This window comes from Hemibagrus wyckioides, linkage group LG02 (assembly GCF_019097595.1).
Source record: "Hemibagrus wyckioides isolate EC202008001 linkage group LG02, SWU_Hwy_1.0, whole genome shotgun sequence".
Classification (NCBI taxonomy): Eukaryota; Metazoa; Chordata; class Actinopteri; order Siluriformes; family Bagridae; genus Hemibagrus; species Hemibagrus wyckioides.
Genome location: NC_080711.1, coordinates 1,493,561 through 1,511,027, shown reverse-complemented (window position 1 = coordinate 1,511,027; position 17,467 = coordinate 1,493,561). Strand labels below are relative to the sequence as shown.

At 43.4% G+C, this 17,467-nt stretch overlaps 1 protein-coding gene across 1 annotated transcript in view; it reads left to right on the top strand.

Moving 5' to 3' along the window:
• The first annotated feature begins 6,530 nt into the window (after positions 1-6,530).
• syt3 (synaptotagmin III) overlaps positions 6,531-17,467 on the top strand; it is a 60,914-nt gene continuing 49,977 nt past the window's right edge. The window contains exon 1 of the mRNA XM_058414640.1: positions 6,531-6,689. The gene's annotated coding sequence lies outside the window, so the exon portion shown is untranslated. The remainder of the gene's footprint in view (positions 6,690-17,467) is intronic.

The window sequence follows — 17,467 nt, the reverse complement described above, 5'->3', positions numbered from 1 at the left end:
ACAGTGTTACTCACAGTGTTACAGTGTTACAGTGTTACAGTGTTACTCACAGTGTTACTCACAGTGTTACAGTGTTACTCACAGTGTTACAGTGTTACTCACAGTGTTACTCACAGTGTTACAGTGTTACTCACAGTGTTACAGTGTTACAGTGTTACTCACAGTGTTACAGTGTTACAGTGTTACTCACAGTGTTACTCACAGTGTTACAGTGTTACTCACAGTGTTACAGTGTTACTCACAGTGTTACAGTGTTACAGTGTTACTCACAGTGTTACTCACAGTGTTACAGTGTTACTCACAGTGTTACAGTGTTACTCACAGTGTTACAGTGTTACTCACAGTGTTACAGTGCTACAGTGTTACTCACAATGTTAGTGTTAGTGTTACTCACAGCGTAACAGTGTTACTCACAATGTTAGTGTTACAGTGTTACTCACAGTGTTACAGCTGTTAGGAGCTGTGAGGTGTTTCCTCAGGAAATGATGGATTCAAGGTAGAGAAGTGATGCAACACAACAGAACATGATGAAACCTTTAATCTAGCCTTCTCTCTCTGGATCACTGTTCTGCTCTCTCTCTCTCTCTCTCTTCCTCCCTCCCTCCCTCCCTCCCTCCCTCTCTCTCTCTCTCTCTGATCCTCTCTCTATCTCTTTCTTTCTGATCCTCTCTCTCTCTCTCTCTCTCTCTCTCTCTCTCTCTCTCTCTTCCTCCCTCCCTCCCTCCCTCCCTCCCTCTCTCTCTCTCTCTGATCCTCTCTCTATCTCTTTCTTTCTGATCCTCTCTCTCTCTCTCTCTCTCTCTCTCTCTCTCTCTCTCTCTCTCTCTCTCTTCCTCCCTCCCTCCCTCTCTCTCTCTCTCTCTCTCTCTGATCCTCTCTCTATCTCTTTCTTTCTGATCCTCTCTCTCTCTCTCTCTTCCTCCCTCCCTCCCTCTCTCTCTCTCTCTGATCCTCTCTCTATCTCTTTCTTTCTGATCCTCTCTTTCTCTCTCTCTCTCTCTCTTCCTCCCTCCCTCCCTCCCTCCTTCCCTCTGATCCTCTCTCTATCTCTTTCTTTCTGATCCTCTCTCTCTCTCTCTCTTCCTCCCTCCCTCCCTCCCTCTCTCTCTCTCTGATCCTCTCTCTATCTCTTTCTTTCTGATCCTCTCTCTCTCTTCCTCCCTCCCTCCCTCTCTCTCTCTCTCTGATCCTCTCTCTATCTCTTTCTTTCTGATCCTCTCTCTCTCTCTCTCTCTCTCTCTCTCTCTCTTTCTTCCTCCCTCCCCCCCCCCTCTCTCTCTCTGCTGTAGTTTTGCTGAACCATACAGCGAGACACGTCTTCCTCAGAGACCGACAGCTTCAAGTAGAGAAATTCTGAAACAGAAAACTCTTTCACAGAGAGAGAGAGGGGGGGGCAGACAGAGAGAGAGAGAGAGAGAGAGAGAGAGGAGAGAGAGAGGAGATGATGAAACCCTGACAAGTGGAGATATTTCTAGATAAAACATCAGGATGAGGATAAAAATAGCTCCATGCCTTCAGGGTTGGTGAGTAACAGCAGCAGCTCACTTTATCCACCAGAAGGTTGTGAGATCAAACCCCAGGACTTTAGGAGAAACTCTGAGGAACCTTTAAAGTGTTTTTTAACACCTTAAGATTTTAGATCAATTTAATGAACATTTCGTGAAATTCCAAAAAAATCCATTTAATTAACACAAACAAGACTATCTGTTTCATGAGAACAGAAGTAATGGCACCCTGTAGCAGAAGAAGGAGTACTAGCATGTCTGTGTTAGCTTCAGTGGCTTGGATTCTTTCACTGATGTAAATGTAAATGTTCACACTTTCTAATTTGCATAATTTTTAGTTTGTCCAACAAAAAAAACATTTACACATTACATGTTTATGAAATGGATTTATTATTTATTGATGAATTCAACTTCAACTTCAGTGTAGTTACTGAGGTCATTATAGACTTAGTGCTAATTCCTTCCTGCTGAAAGCTGACCGATGCAGCAACAGTTCAGAGACAGTGTGAGTGTCTCCAAGTGGTTCTGTCCACAGCAGTCCCCTGGGCCACAGGCTGCCCACTCAGATCTATCCCCAGCAGCAGTGACCACCACCAAGCCACAAGACATGAGACTTGTAGAGAATAAAAGAAACCTTCGCTCAAGGAAAATATTGCATTAGCTACATGCAGAGAACATTGAGGAGCTGAAGAACACGGTTTTCAATACAAGAAACGTTCCTCATCTTAGTACTGGTGTAGATTCTGAACAGATTCTGAGTTCCGCCCAGAGTGAGAGCCATTTCATTATAGTGTTGATGGTAATCATCTCCCCAAGAACAAACGTTCTATTGGGAAGTATCCAGAAAAAAATCCCTAATGGAAACTTTCATAAATTTTATGGAATTTAAGGGAGGACGAGTTCTATCAGCTTTTCCCATTAAACTAGAGAGCTTTAAAGAAGACAGGAAACCAGGTGGAGAGCTTGTTCTCAGATAAATGCTTCAAGCTGAAACTGGTTTTCATTCAGTACAACCTCTTAATGAATCAAAGAATCCATAATTAATAAATAAACCCTGCAGGAACCCATCTATAAAAGTTCAGAGCTTTTCACTGGGAACCTGTTTATGAATGGTAAAACCCTGAAGTATCTGATCTGATCTGGATAGAATCTCTTTATGAATCCAAGTTTCCCTTGAGGAAGTCTAGAGCTTATTATTGAGAAAAGGTGACAAATAGAACCTTAATAGTGGAAAGCTTTGTTTATTTATTTATTTTTTTTAGAAATGTAGAACATTAGTAGAACATCTTCAATAAATCCAAGACCCCTGACCTGTCCAGAGAACACCTGAGGAACCTTAAAGTAGTTAAATTCAGATGATCATCTCCATATGAAAGAAGGTTCTATCAGGTTCTATGAGGAGCTAAAAGCAACCATGGTGGGAACATTAAGGTTGTCATGGATGTGTGATAGAGCTGTAGAACAGAAGAACAGTTAAAACCCTGGTTGTATGTTGAACATTCCTGACTCCAGGATTTCTGCTCTTATCTCCTCCAGAATTCCTCCTCCTCCTCCTCCTTCTCCTCCTCCTCTCCACTCTGGTCTAAATGAATCAGTTTGCTCTTATGTGCTGATGGAATCGAGCTTCTGCTCCATTGGCTAAAATTATTATCTCCCAATTTCAGAGCTTCCACTTTCACCTGAAGCTCTCACAGAACCTTGCTCAGGTCTAATGAAGAGCTGGGAAAGAGGCACATCAGACTCCATTACTTTTAAGTTCATTTGGTCAAAAATCTCAGGATCTTACACCAAATTTTAGATTTTTTTCTAAAACGTGCAAAATATATATAGATTTTTTGAAATATTATTATTATTATTATTATTATTATTATTATTATTATTATTATTATTATTATTATTATTATAAAAAAAGTCTCTTAAAAATATCTTCACAGAAAAATGAACATTAGGAAAGTAACATCTGATTAAAATTCAAAAATTCTGAGATACAACTGATTCATTCAAATAATTATGTAGGTAGCTTGCTAAACAAACAAACAAACAAACAGGAAGCTACCATCAAAAACAAAACAAAAATCATCTAATCATCAGTGTTCTGGTAATTAGATAGAAACCATTTGTCTGTCTATCCTAGCACTATATATATATATATATATATATATATATATATATATATATATAAATCAATCAATCAATCAGTAAGAAAGAAAGAGAGAATGAGGTTGTGTTTTTTGAGTGAGTGTTTTCTCCATGACAGCAGCAGCAGCAGCAGCACACTCTGACTCCCTCACAAATGGATTATAGTAATTTTCAGGGGTCTAATTTAAGCAGCTCTGCATGGCGGACTCAGTGGAACTGAAACTCAGCAGGTTAGACGCTTCTCTCCTGTTCTTTGTGTTCCACCAGCGCTCTGCACTACACCAGGTACAAAGTTCAGCGCTGGAGCATAAACACACACCGCTCTTCACAAACACAAACGCAAAGGCAGGACTGCACTGGATACACACTTGCTAATCAGGCTAATTACAAACCGTGAGCAGAGGGCGGAGCCGAGGCGGGAGGTGGGAGAGAACATGATGATTGATTTGGGGGGATCAGTTTAAAAGAAGCCATTTCAATTTCCTGAAAAAAGACAAAGACTAATCCCGGTTACTCACACTTCCTTTTAATCCAGACTCTGGCCCTGACTGTTCTCCTGGAAATGTTCTCGCTGCTTGTTTAGGTATGTTCTCCAGGAACAGAGGCTTATTCCAGGATGGCTGCTAACTCCATAAGACAGGATTAATTCAGCAGGTCCTCCTCAATTCATTCAAAGGAAGTTCATCTTAAACCATGCTTTGTTACCATGGCAACATTTACTTCAGGATAAACCTGCTCCATGTCCATGATCTTCAACCTTATCCCACAGACAGCTAGTACAGCACTGAAAGGTGTGAAACCTACAACAGAGGGGTTACCTATTCCACAGGGTTCAGTCTAGAACACTTTACTTCTCTAAGAACCCTTGAGGAGTGCATAGAGCAAGAATTACCCAAACTACCCCAAGAACCATTTAAAAAAATCAATTCTTTGTGTAGGACTTCCATCTAAAGATCCTTGAAGGAACACTTTTTCTCCATTCATAAAAAGGTTCTAATTTAAGCCCAGTTATGGAGCTAAGAAATAAGTACCCAAAGAACCCCTTTGGAACGTATTTATTTTAATCAGGAATGGTTTCATCTAGAACACCTTTATGAACCTCCCTTTGTTCAGGTAGAGCTTTCTGGTAGAACCTTATTATCGTCACGTCTCGCCAGAACCCTGAACACCGGAGGGAGCCCTCTCCCGAGTTTTAATTAATCACGTGATTCACTTCCTAGTATCCCACGGACATTGAAGGCGCACACACTCTCCATTGTTCACGAGGTATCATTTTACGTGACATCCTGAGCGTTTGTTTGGTGATTGAGTATTTCTGTGTATAATCTTGACTGTTTTTCTGACCTATGATTTAGCCTAGCCTCTGATTTGGATTACCGTGTTGACCCTGCCTGATATTCTGACCTTGATCTTTCTCACTGTTTTGGATTATTCTGCCTTTTTTGCTTTCCGGTATTTTTGACCTGTGCTTTTGACTTTGACCATGAGTTTTTCCTGCTGTCTTTAATAAATCTGCAAATGGATTCTAATCCTTCCGCCTCAGGTGCATCTTTACAATTATGAATTTAAGAATCCTTAACTAGCTAAAGAACCTTTGAGGAACCCATTTTCAGAGTGCATTGCTTTTTAATGAGAAGAAAGAAATACCCAGACTAGCCAAAGAACCAAGTACCAATCCCTGCGTGTAAGATTTCTTCAGCAGAAACCTCTTAAGAAGATCCAAAAAAAAGCTATAGTGCACTACTTTCTTAAAAGAGCTAAGGACTCTAAGAACTTGAACCTACGCAGAAAGAACCTTTTAGGAACCCATTTTTCTTAATCAGGACAGGTTCAAAGTAGAACATCTTCAGAAAGTTTTTTAGAAAAAAGTTTAAAAAACAGCGTTCTGGTAACCCTAACAATCATTAACTCTCAAAAGAACCCTTAAGGAACCCTTATAAAGACTTTATACAAGAAAAGGTTCTAAGTAAAATGTGTGGGGAAGAAGGGCAATAATGGAAGGTCATAATCATCACATTAAACTATTTATTTAAAGGAGGTTTTTTTAAGGTCAGCCAAATACGGCTCTAAGCAGAACCATTTTAAGAATCTCTAAAAACTCGCAACAGCCCAAAGAACCAAAGAACCCTTTCTTTTTCAGAATAAGAACAGGGTTATAGTAGAACGATTAATAAGCTAAGAGCTTAGGGCTCTAGTAGGGCTTTACACTTAGAACAGGTCTCAAGTAGACTCTCTTTACGAAGCAAGAACCTTTGACTATACAAAGAACCTTTGAGGAACCTTTGGAAAAACAATCACTCTCTTGGTCAGAAATGGTTCTAAGTTGGGAAGCTAAGAACCTTTGGGAATATTTTTTTTCCTTTAAGGAATCTAAAAATCAAATCCTATTTAAAGAACCCTTTAAGGAACCTCTTCCTTCTTATTGAGAACGTTCTTCTCAATCTAGCTAAAGAATCCTAGAGCCTTAAGGGTTTTGAATTAGAAATGAATAAAAAAAAATTATGAGGACTCAATTTAAAATGTATGATTTATTTTTATTAAAGAAACCACTGAGGAACCACTGAGGAACCTTCTTGTCTAAGAGCCCTTTCTAAAACGTAATTAATAGATTCATTTTTTAGGTGTTGTGAAATGAATCAAATAGTTTGATTCACCTCATCGTGCTTGTTCATAAGAGTTGACTCACCAGAGTGATTCGTATCGATGAAGTGAATCAAAATGAACATCGGTGATGTCTGTAGCACTACAGCCAACAAACAGAGACGGAGCTCGTTTAGTATTCCGGGCACATGGCGGAGAGGGGGAGGGTGGAGTGAGGGATGGAGCGAGGGACGGAGGGAGGGATAGAGGGAGGGACAGGAGAGAGAGAGAGAGAAAGAGGGGGGGGGGACATGCTGTGAAGGAGGCAGGGGAAAAACAGAGCGAGGAGAGACAGACAGAGAGGAGAGAGACGGGAGAGGAGGAGAGATGATCCTTATTCTTCTCTGCCTCTCAGTCAAGCCTGTGGCATCCATCCTTCTGCATCCCTCCATCCCTCCATCCCAGGTACAGTACACTAGCTGCTTTTATTTCTCTCTGATCCTGCGTTGCATGATGATGATGATGATGGGTGGCACAGTTGGTCTGGAAAATAACGGACGGTCATAAACGGGGATGAAAAAGGATGTGTGTGTGTGTGTGTGTGTGTGTGAATATGCGCTTCCTGTGTCCTGTATCGTCGTGTGAAGCTCATCAGTGTGAGATAATAAGATGCAAAACTATTGTTCCCGGATCTCCTGCTCGGAGCCGGATCGTGACTTTGCGTTTGCGCTGCACATGTGTGTGTGTGTGTGTGTGTGGGTGTGTGTGTGTGTGTGTGTGTGCGTGCATGAAAAATTGATCATATCTTCTACCGCATGTGCAGCCCTCACACAGGAATGGTAACACGGCTATGGTGTGTGTGTCATGAGGAAATATTCCGGCTCTGAGATCCTCCTCTGCTCCGGTGCGTCCTCACACCCAGCCCCTACACGGGAACGCCGAATCCCCCCCTTCCCCATTCACACACCGCTGGGCAGCCGCTAATTCCCTCTAGACGAGGATGACGCTGCTGAGCAGAGCCCTGCGTGTGTGCGTGTGTGTGTGTGTGTGCGCGTGTGTGTGTGTGTGTGGAGGAGCTGGATCTACGGTGACACCCAGACATCCTTCTTCTCATCTCGCTTCTCTCTCCATCCACAGCCGTGTGATCTTATATATAATTTAGGATGGAGGGCTGTAGGAGAGAGAGGCGGAGAAGAAAGGAGTGTGTGTTTGTGTGTGTGTGTGTGTGTGTACCGAATGCCCTCAATATTCTCCATGTGGATTTTGTCCTCCAGCTTCAAGCCTTTCCTTGGTAATGGAGCTGCGGTTTTATTTACAGCGTGCCTCTCTTGTGATGAAATGAATCCTTCATGTGATGGTGTGTGTATCAGTGTGATGGTGTGTGTATCAGTGTGATGGTGTGTGTATCAGTGTGATGGTGTGTGTATCAGTGTGATGGTGTGTGTATCAGTGTGATGGTGTGTGTGTGTATCAGTGTGATGGTGTGTGTATCACTGTGATGGTGTGTATCACTGTGATGGTGTGTATCAGTGTGATGGTGTGTGTATCACTGTGATGGTGTGTGTATCAGTGTGATGGTGTGTGTGTATCAGTGTGATGGTGTGTGTATCAGTGTGATGGTGTGTATCAGTGTGATGGTGTGTATCACTGTGATGGTGTGTATCACTGTGATGGTGTGTGTATCACTGTGATGGTGTGTGTATCAGTGTGATGGTGTGTGTATCAGTGTGATGGTGTGTGTGTATCAGTGTGATGGTGTGTGTATCAGTGTGATGGTGTGTGTGTATCAGTGTGATGGTGTGTGTGTATCAGTGTGATGGTGTGTGTATCAGTGTGATGGTGTGTATCAGTGTGATGGTGTGTATCAGTGTGATGGTGTGTGTATCACTGTGATGGTGTGTGTATCAGTGTGATGGTGTGTGTATCAGTGTGATGGTGTGTGTGTATCACTGTGATGGTGTGTATCACTGTGATGGTGTGTGTATCACTGTGATGGTGTGTGTATCACTGTGATGGTGTGTATCAGTGTGATGGTGTGTGTATCAGTGTGATGGTGTGTGTATCAGTGTGATGGTGTGTGTGTATCAGTGTGATGGTGTGTGTGTATCAGTGTGATGGTGTGTATCACTGTGATGGTGTGTATCACTGTGATGGTGTGTGTATCAGTGTGATGGTGTGTATCAGTGTGATGGTGTGTGTATCAGTGTGATGGTGTGTGTATCAGTGTGATGGTGTGTGTGTATCAGTGTGATGGTGTGTGTGTATCAGTGTGATGGTGTGTATCACTGTGATGGTGTGTATCACTGTGATGGTGTGTATCACTGTGATGGTGTGTGTATCAGTGTGATGGTGTGTATCAGTGTGATGGTGTGTGTATCAGTGTGATGGTGTGTGTATCAGTGTGATGGTGTGTGTGTATCAGTGTGATGGTGTGTGTATCAGTGTGATGGTGTGTGTGTATCAGTGTGATGGTGTGTGTATCAGTGTGATGGTGTGTGTATCACTGTGATGGTGTGTATCACTGTGATGGTGTGTGTGTATCACTGTGATGGTGTGTATCACTGTGATGGTGTGTGTATCACTGTGATGGTGTGTGTATCAGTGTGATGGTGTGTGTATCAGTGTGATGGTGTGTGTGTATCAGTGTGATGGTGTGTGTATCAGTGTGATGGTGTGTATCACTGTGATGGTGTGTATCAGTGTGATGGTGTGTGTATCAGTGTGATGGTGTGTGTATCAGTGTGATGGTGTGTGTGTATCACTGTGATGGTGTGTATCACTGTGATGGTGTGTGTATCACTGTGATGGTGTGTGTATCACTGTGATGGTGTGTATCAGTGTGATGGTGTGTGTATCAGTGTGATGGTGTGTGTATCAGTGTGATGGTGTGTGTGTATCAGTGTGATGGTGTGTGTGTATCAGTGTGATGGTGTGTATCACTGTGATGGTGTGTATCACTGTGATGGTGTGTGTATCACTGTGATGGTGTGTATCAGTGTGATGGTGTGTGTATCAGTGTGATGGTGTGTGTATCAGTGTGATGGTGTGTGTGTATCAGTGTGATGGTGTGTGTATCAGTGTGATGGTGTGTGTGTATCAGTGTGATGGTGTGTGTGTATCAGTGTGATGGTGTGTGTATCACTGTGATGGTGTGTATCACTGTGATGGTGTGTGTGTATCACTGTGATGGTGTATGTATCACTGTGATGGTGTGTGTGTATCACTGTGATGGTGTGTGTATCACTGTGATGGTGTGTGTATCACTGTGATGGTGTGTATCACTGTGATGGTGTGTGTATCACTGTGATGGTGTGTGTGTATCACTGTGATGGTGTGTGTATCACTGTGATGGTGTGTGTATCACTGTGATGGTGTGTGTGTATCACTGTGATGGTGTGTGTATCACTGTGATGGTGTGTGTATCACTGTGATGGTGTGTGTGTATCACTGTGATGGTGTGTGTATCACTGTGATGGTGTGTGTATCACTGTGATGGTGTGTGTGTATCACTGTGATGGTGTGTGTATCACTGTGATGGTGTGTGTATATCACTGTGATGGTGTGTGTATCACTGTGATGGTGTGTGTATATCACTGTGATGGTGTGTGTGTGTATCACTGTGATGGTGTGTGTGTGTATCACTGTGATGGTGTGTGTGTATCACTGTGATGGTGTGTGTGTGTATCACTGTGATGGTGTGTGTGTGTATCACTGTGATGGTGTGTGTATCACTGTGATGGTGTGTGTATCACTGTGATGGTGTGTGTGTATCAGTGTGATGGTGTGTGTATATCACTGTGATGGTGTGTGTGTGTGTATCACTGTGATGGTGTGTGTGTATCACTGTGATGGTGTGTATCACTGTGATGGTGTGTGTATCAGTGTGATGGTGTGTGTATCACTGTGATGGTGTGTGTATCACTGTGATGGTGTGTGTATCACTGTGATGGTGTGTGTGTATCACTGTGATGGTGTGTATCACTGTGATGGTGTGTGTATCACTGTGATGGTGTGTGTGTATCACTGTGATGGTGTGTGTATCACTGTGATGGTGTGTGTATCACTGTGATGGTGTGTGTATCAGTGTGATGGTGTGTGTGTATCACTGTGATGGTGTGTGTGTATCACTGTGATGGTGTGTGTGTATCAGTGTGATGGTGTGTGTATCACTGTGATGGTGTGTGTATCAGTGTGATGGTGTGTGTGTATCACTGTGATGGTGTGTGTGTATCACTGTGATGGTCTGTGTATCACTGTGATGGTGTGTGTATCAGTGTGATGGTGTGTGTATCACTGTGATGGTGTATGTATATCACTGTGATGGTGTATGTATATCACTGTGATGGTCTGTGTATCACTGTGATGGTGTGTGTATCACTGTGATGGTGTGTGTGTATCACTGTGATGGTGTATGTATATCACTGTGATGGTGTGTATCACTGTGATGGTGTGTGTGTATCACTGTGATGGTGTGTGTATCACTGTGATGGTGTGTGTATCACTGTGATGGTGTGTGTATCACTGTGATGGTGTATGTATATCACTGTGATGGTGTGTGTGTATCACTGTGATGGTGTGTGTATCACTGTGATGGTGTGTGTGTATCACTGTGATGGTGTGTGTGTGTATCACTGTGATGGTGTGTGTGTGTATCACTGTGATGGTGTGTGTATCACTGTGATGGTGTGTGTATCAGTGTGATGGTGTGTGTATCACTGTGATGGTGTGTGTGTGTATCAGTGTGATGGTGTGTGTATCACTGTGATGGTGTGTGTATCAGTGTGATGGTGTATCACTGTGATGGTGTGTGTATCACTCAGATGGTGTGTGTATCACTGTGATGGTGTGTGTGTATCACTGTGATGGTGTGTGTATCACTATGATGGTGTGTGTGTATCACTGTGATAGTGTGTGTATCACTATGATGGTGTGTATGTATCACTGTGATGGTGTGTGTGTATCACTGTGATGGTGTCTATCACTGTGATGGTGTGTGTATCAGTGTGATGGTGTGTGTATCAGTGTGATGGTGTGTGTATCACTGTGATGGTGTGTGTGTATCACTGTGATGGTGTGTGTATCACTGTGATGGTGTGTGTATCACTGTGATGGTGTGTGTATCAGTGTGATGGTGTGTGTATCAGTGTGATGGTGTGTGTATCACTGTGATGGTGTGTGTGTGTATCAGTGTGATGGTGTGTGTATCACTGTGATGGTGTGTGTATCAGTGTGATGGTGTATCACTGTGATGGTGTGTGTATCACTCAGATGGTGTGTGTATCACTGTGATGGTGTGTGTGTATCACTGTGATGGTGTGTGTATCACTATGATGGTGTGTGTGTATCACTGTGATGGTGTGTGTACCACTGTGATGGTGTGTGTGTATCACTGTGATGGTGTCTATCACTGTGATGGTGTGTGTACCACTGTGATGGTGTGTGTGTGTATCACTGTGATGGTCTGTGTATCACTGTGATGGTCTGTGTATCACTGTGATGGTGTGTGTATCACTGTGATGGTGTGTGTATCACTATGATGGTGTGTGTGTATCACTGTGATGGTGTGTGTACCACTGTGATGGTGTGTGTGTATCACTGTGATGGTGTCTATCACTGTGATGGTGTGTGTACCACTGTGATGGTGTGTGTGTGTATCACTGTGATGGTCTGTGTATCACTGTGATGGTCTGTGTATCACTGTGATGGTGTGTGTATCACTGTGATGGTGTGTGTATCACTCAGATGGTGTGTGTGTATCACTGTGATGGTGTGTGTATCACTGTGATGGTGTGTGTGTGTATCACTGTGATGGTGTGTGTGTATCACTGTGATGGTGTGTGTGTATCACTGTGATGGTCTGTGTATCACTGTGATGGTGTGTGTGTGTATCACTGTGATGGTCTGTGTATCACTGTGATGGTGTGTGTATCACTGTGATGGTGTGTGTATCACTGTGATGGTGTGTGTGTGTATCACTGTGATGGTGTGTGTGTATCACTGTGATGGTGTGTGTGTGTGTATCACTGTGATGGTGTGTGTATCACTGTGATGGTGTGTGTGTATCACTGTGATGGTGTGTGTGTATCACTCAGATGGTGTGTGTGTATCACTATGATGGTGTGTGTATAACTGTGATGGTGTGTGTGTATCACTGTGATGGTGTGTGTATCACTGTGATGGTGTGTGTATCAGTGTGATGGTGTGTGTATCAGTGTGATGGTGTGTGTGTATCAGTGTGATGGTGTGTGTATCAGTGTGATGGTGTGTGTGTATCAGTGTGATGGTGTGTATCACTGTGATGGTGTGTATCACTGTGATGGTGTGTGTATCACTGTGATGGTGTGTATCAGTGTGATGGTGTGTGTATCAGTGTGATGGTGTGTGTGTATCACTGTGATGGTGTGTATCACTGTGATGGTGTGTGTGTATCACTGTGATGGTGTGTGTGTATCAGTGTGATGGTGTGTGTATCACTGTGATGGTGTGTGTGTATCACTGTGATGGTGTGTATCACTGTGATGGTGTGTGTATCACTGTGATGGTGTGTGTATCAGTGTGATGGTGTGTGTGTATCAGTGTGATGGTGTGTGTATCAGTGTGATGGTGTGTGTGTATCAGTGTGATGGTGTGTATCACTGTGATGGTGTGTATCAGTGTGATGGTGTGTATCACTGTGATGGTGTGTATCAGTGTGATGGTGTGTGTATCAGTGTGATGGTGTGTGTATCAGTGTGATGGTGTGTGTGTATCACTGTGATGGTGTGTGTATCACTGTGATGGTGTGTATCACTGTGATGGTGTGTGTATCACTGTGATGGTGTGTATCAGTGTGATGGTGTGTGTATCAGTGTGATGGTGTGTGTATCAGTGTGATGGTGTGTGTGTATCACTGTGATGGTGTGTATCACTGTGATGGTGTGTGTATCACTGTGATGGTGTGTATCAGTGTGATGGTGTGTGTATCACTCAGATGGTGTGTGTATCACTATGATGGTGTGTGTGTATCACTGTGATGGTGTGTGTGTATCACTCAGATGGTGTGTATCACTGTGATGGTGTGTATCACTCAGATGGTGTGTGTGTATCACTGAGATGGTGTGTATATCACTGTGATGGTGTGTGTATCACTGTGATGGTGTGTGTGTATCACTGAGATGGTGTGTGTATCACTCAGATGGTGTGTGTATCACTGTGATGGTGTGTGTATCACTGTGATGGTGTGTGTGTATCACTCAGATGGTGTGTGTATCACTGTGATGGTGTGTGTGTATCACTGAGATGGTGTGTGTATCACTGTGATGGTGTGTGTGTATCACTGAGATGGTGTGTGTATCACTGTGATGGTGTGTGTGTATCACTGTGATGGTGTGTGTATCAGTGTGATGGTGTGTGTATCACTGTGATGGTGTGTGTATCACTATGATGGTGTGTGTGTATCACTGTGATGGTGTGTGTATCACTGTGATGGTGTGTGTATCACTGTGATGGTGTGTGTGTATCACTGAGATGGTGTGTGTATCACTGTGATGGTGTGTGTATCACTGTGATGGTGTGTGTGTATCACTGTGATGGTGTGTGTATCACTGAGATGGTGTGTGTATCACTGTGATGGTGTGTGTGTATCACTGTGATGGTGTGTGTATCAGTGTGATGGTGTGTGTATCACTGTGATGGTGTGTGTATCACTGTGATGGTGTGTGTGTGTGTGTTTGTATCCCTGTGATGGTGTGTGTATCACTGTGATGGTGTGTGTGTATCACTCAGATGGTGTGTGTGTATCACTGTGATGGTGTGTGTATCACTATGATGGTGTGTGTATCACTGTGATGGTGTGTGTATCACTATGATGGTGTGTGTATCACTATGATGGTGTGTGTGTATCACTGTGATGGTGTATGTATCACTGTGATGGTGTGTGTATCACTCAGATGGTGTGTATCACTGTGATGGTGTGTGTATCACTCAGATGGTGTGTATCAGTGTGATGGTGTGTGTATCACTGAGATGGTGTGTGTATCACTGTGATGGTGTGTGTATCACTGTGATGGTGTATGTGTATCACTCAGATGGTGTGTGTATCACTGTGATGGTGTGTGTGTATCACTGTGATGGTGTGTGTATCACTGTGATGGTGTGTGTATCACTGTGATGGTGTGTGTGTATCACTCAGATGGTGTGTGTGTCACTGTGATGGTGTGTGTATCACTATGATGGTGTGTGTATCAGTGTGATGGTGTGTGTGTATCACTGTGATGGTGTGTGTATCACTATGATGGTGTGTGTATCAGTGTGATGGTGTGTGTGTATCACTGAAATGTCGTGCGCTTAGAGTCAAATAATCAACACCCTGCTGTGGGTGTGTGTGTGTGCAACACACTGTGATGGTGTGTGTATCACTATGATGGTGTGTGTATCACTATGATGGTGTGTGTATCACTGTGATGGTGTGTGTATCACTATGATGGTGTGTGTATCAGTGTGATGGTGTGTGTGTATCACTGTGATGGTGTGTGTATCACTGTGATGGTGTGTGTATCACTATGATGGTGTGTGTGTATCACTGTGATGGTGTGTGTACCACTGTGATGGTGTCTATCACTGTGATGGTGTGTGTACCACTGTGATGGTGTGTGTGTGTATCACTGTGATGGTCTGTGTATCACTGTGATGGTCTGTGTATCACTGTGATGGTGTGTGTATCACTGAGATGGTGTGTGTATCACTCAGATGGTGTGTGTGTATCACTGTGATGGTCTGTGTATCACTGTGATGGTGTGTGTGTATCACTGAGATGGTGTGTGTATCACTCAGATGGTGTGTGTGTATCACTGTGATGGTGTGTGTGTGTATCACTGTGATGGTGTGTGTGTATCACTGTGATGGTGTGTGTGTATCACTGTGATGGTCTGTGTATCACTGTGATGGTGTGTGTATCACTGTGATGGTGTGTGTGTGTATCACTGTGATGGTGTGTGTGTATCACTGTGATGGTGTGTGTGTGTGTATCACTGTGATGGTGTGTGTATCACTGTGATGGTGTGTGTGTACCACTGTGATGGTGTGTGTGTGTATCACTGTGATGGTGTGTGTATAACTGTGATGGTGTGTGTGTATCAGTGTGATGGTGTGTGTATCACTGTGATGGTGTGTGTATCACTGTGATGGTGTGTGTGTATCACTGTGATGGTCTGTGTATCACTGTGATGGTGTGTGTATAACTGTGATGGTGTGTGTGTATCACTCTGATGGTGTGCATCACTGTGATGGTGTGTGTATCACTCAGATGGTGTGTGTATCACTGTGATGGTGTGTGTGTATCACTGTGATGGTGTGTGTGTATCACTCAGATGGTGTGTGTGTATCACTATGATGGTGTGTGTATCACTGTGATGGTGTGTGTATCACTCAGATGGTGTGTGTATCACTATGATGGTGTGTGTGTATCACTGTGATGGTGTGTGTATCACTCAGATGGTGTGTGTATCACTATGATGGTGTGTGTGTATCACTGTGATGGTGTGTGTGTATCACTGTGATGGTGTGTGTGTATCACTGTGATGGTGTGTGTGTATCACTGTGATGGTCTGTGTATCACTGTGATGGTGTGTGTGTGTATCACTGTGATGGTCTGTGTATCACTGTGATGGTGTGTGTATCAATGTGATGGTGTGTGTATCACTGTGATGGTGTGTGTGTGTATCACTGTGATGGTGTGTGTGTATCACTGTGATGGTGTGTGTGTGTGTATCACTGTGATGGTGTGTGTATCACTGTGATGGTGTGTGTGTACCACTGTGATGGTGTGTGTGTGTATCACTGTGATGGTGTGTGTATAACTGTGATGGTGTGTGTGTATCACTGTGATGGTGTGTGTATCACTGTGATGGTGTGTGTATCACTGTGATGGTGTGTGTGTATCACTGTGATGGTGTGTGTATCACTGTGATGGTGTGTGTATAACTGTGATGGTGTGTGTGTATCACTCTGATGGTGTGTATCACTGTGATGGTGTGTGTATCACTCAGATGGTGTGTGTATCACTGTGATGGTGTGTGTGTATCACTGTGATGGTGTGTGTGTATCACTCAGATGGTGTGTGTGTATCACTATGATGGTGTGTGTATCACTGTGATGGTGTGTGTATCACTCAGATGGTGTGTGTATCACTATGATGGTGTGTGTGTATCACTGTGATGGTGTGTGTATCACTCAGATGGTGTGTGTATCACTATGATGGTGTGTGTGTATCACTGTGATGGTGTGTGTGTATCACTCAGATGGTGTGTGTGTATCACTCAGATGGTGTGTGTGTATCACTGAGATGGTGTGTATATCACTGTGATGGTGTGTGTATCACTGTGATGGTGTGTGTGTATCACTGAGATGGTGTGTGTATCACTCAGATGGTGTGTGTATCACTGTGATGGTGTGTGTATCACTGTGATGGTGTGTGTGTATCACTCAGATGGTGTGTGTATCACTGTGATGGTGTGTGTGTATCACTGAGATGGTGTGTGTATCACTGTGATGGTGTGTGTGTATCACTGAGATGGTGTGTGTATCACTGTGATGGTGTGTGTGTATCACTGTGATGGTGTGTGTATCAGTGTGATGGTGTGTGTATCACTGTGATGGTGTGTGTATCACTATGATGGTGTGTGTGTATCACTGTGATGGTGTGTGTATCACTGTGATGGTGTGTGTATCACTGTGATGGTGTGTGTGTATCACTGAGATGGTGTGTGTATCACTGTGATGGTGTGTGTGTATCACTGAGATGGTGTGTGTATCACTGTGATGGTGTGTGTGTATCACTGTGATGGTGTGTGTATCAGTGTGATGGTGTGTGTATCACTGTGATGGTGTGTGTATCACTGTGATGGTGTGTGTGTGTGTGTTTGTATCCCTGTGATGGTGTGTGTATCACTGTGATGGTGTGTGTGTATCACTCAGATGGTGTGTGTGTATCACTGTGATGGTGTGTGTATCACTATGATGGTGTGTGTATCACTGTGATGGTGTGTGTATCACTATGATGGTGTGTGTATCACTATGATGGTGTGTGTGTATCACTGTGATGGTGTATGTATCACTGTGATGGTGTGTGTATCACTCAGATGGTGTGTATCACTGTGATGGTGTGTGTATCACTCAGATGGTGTGTATCAGTGTGATGGTGTGTGTATCACTGAGATGGTGTGTGTATCACTGTGATGGTGTGTGTATCACTGTGATGGTGTATG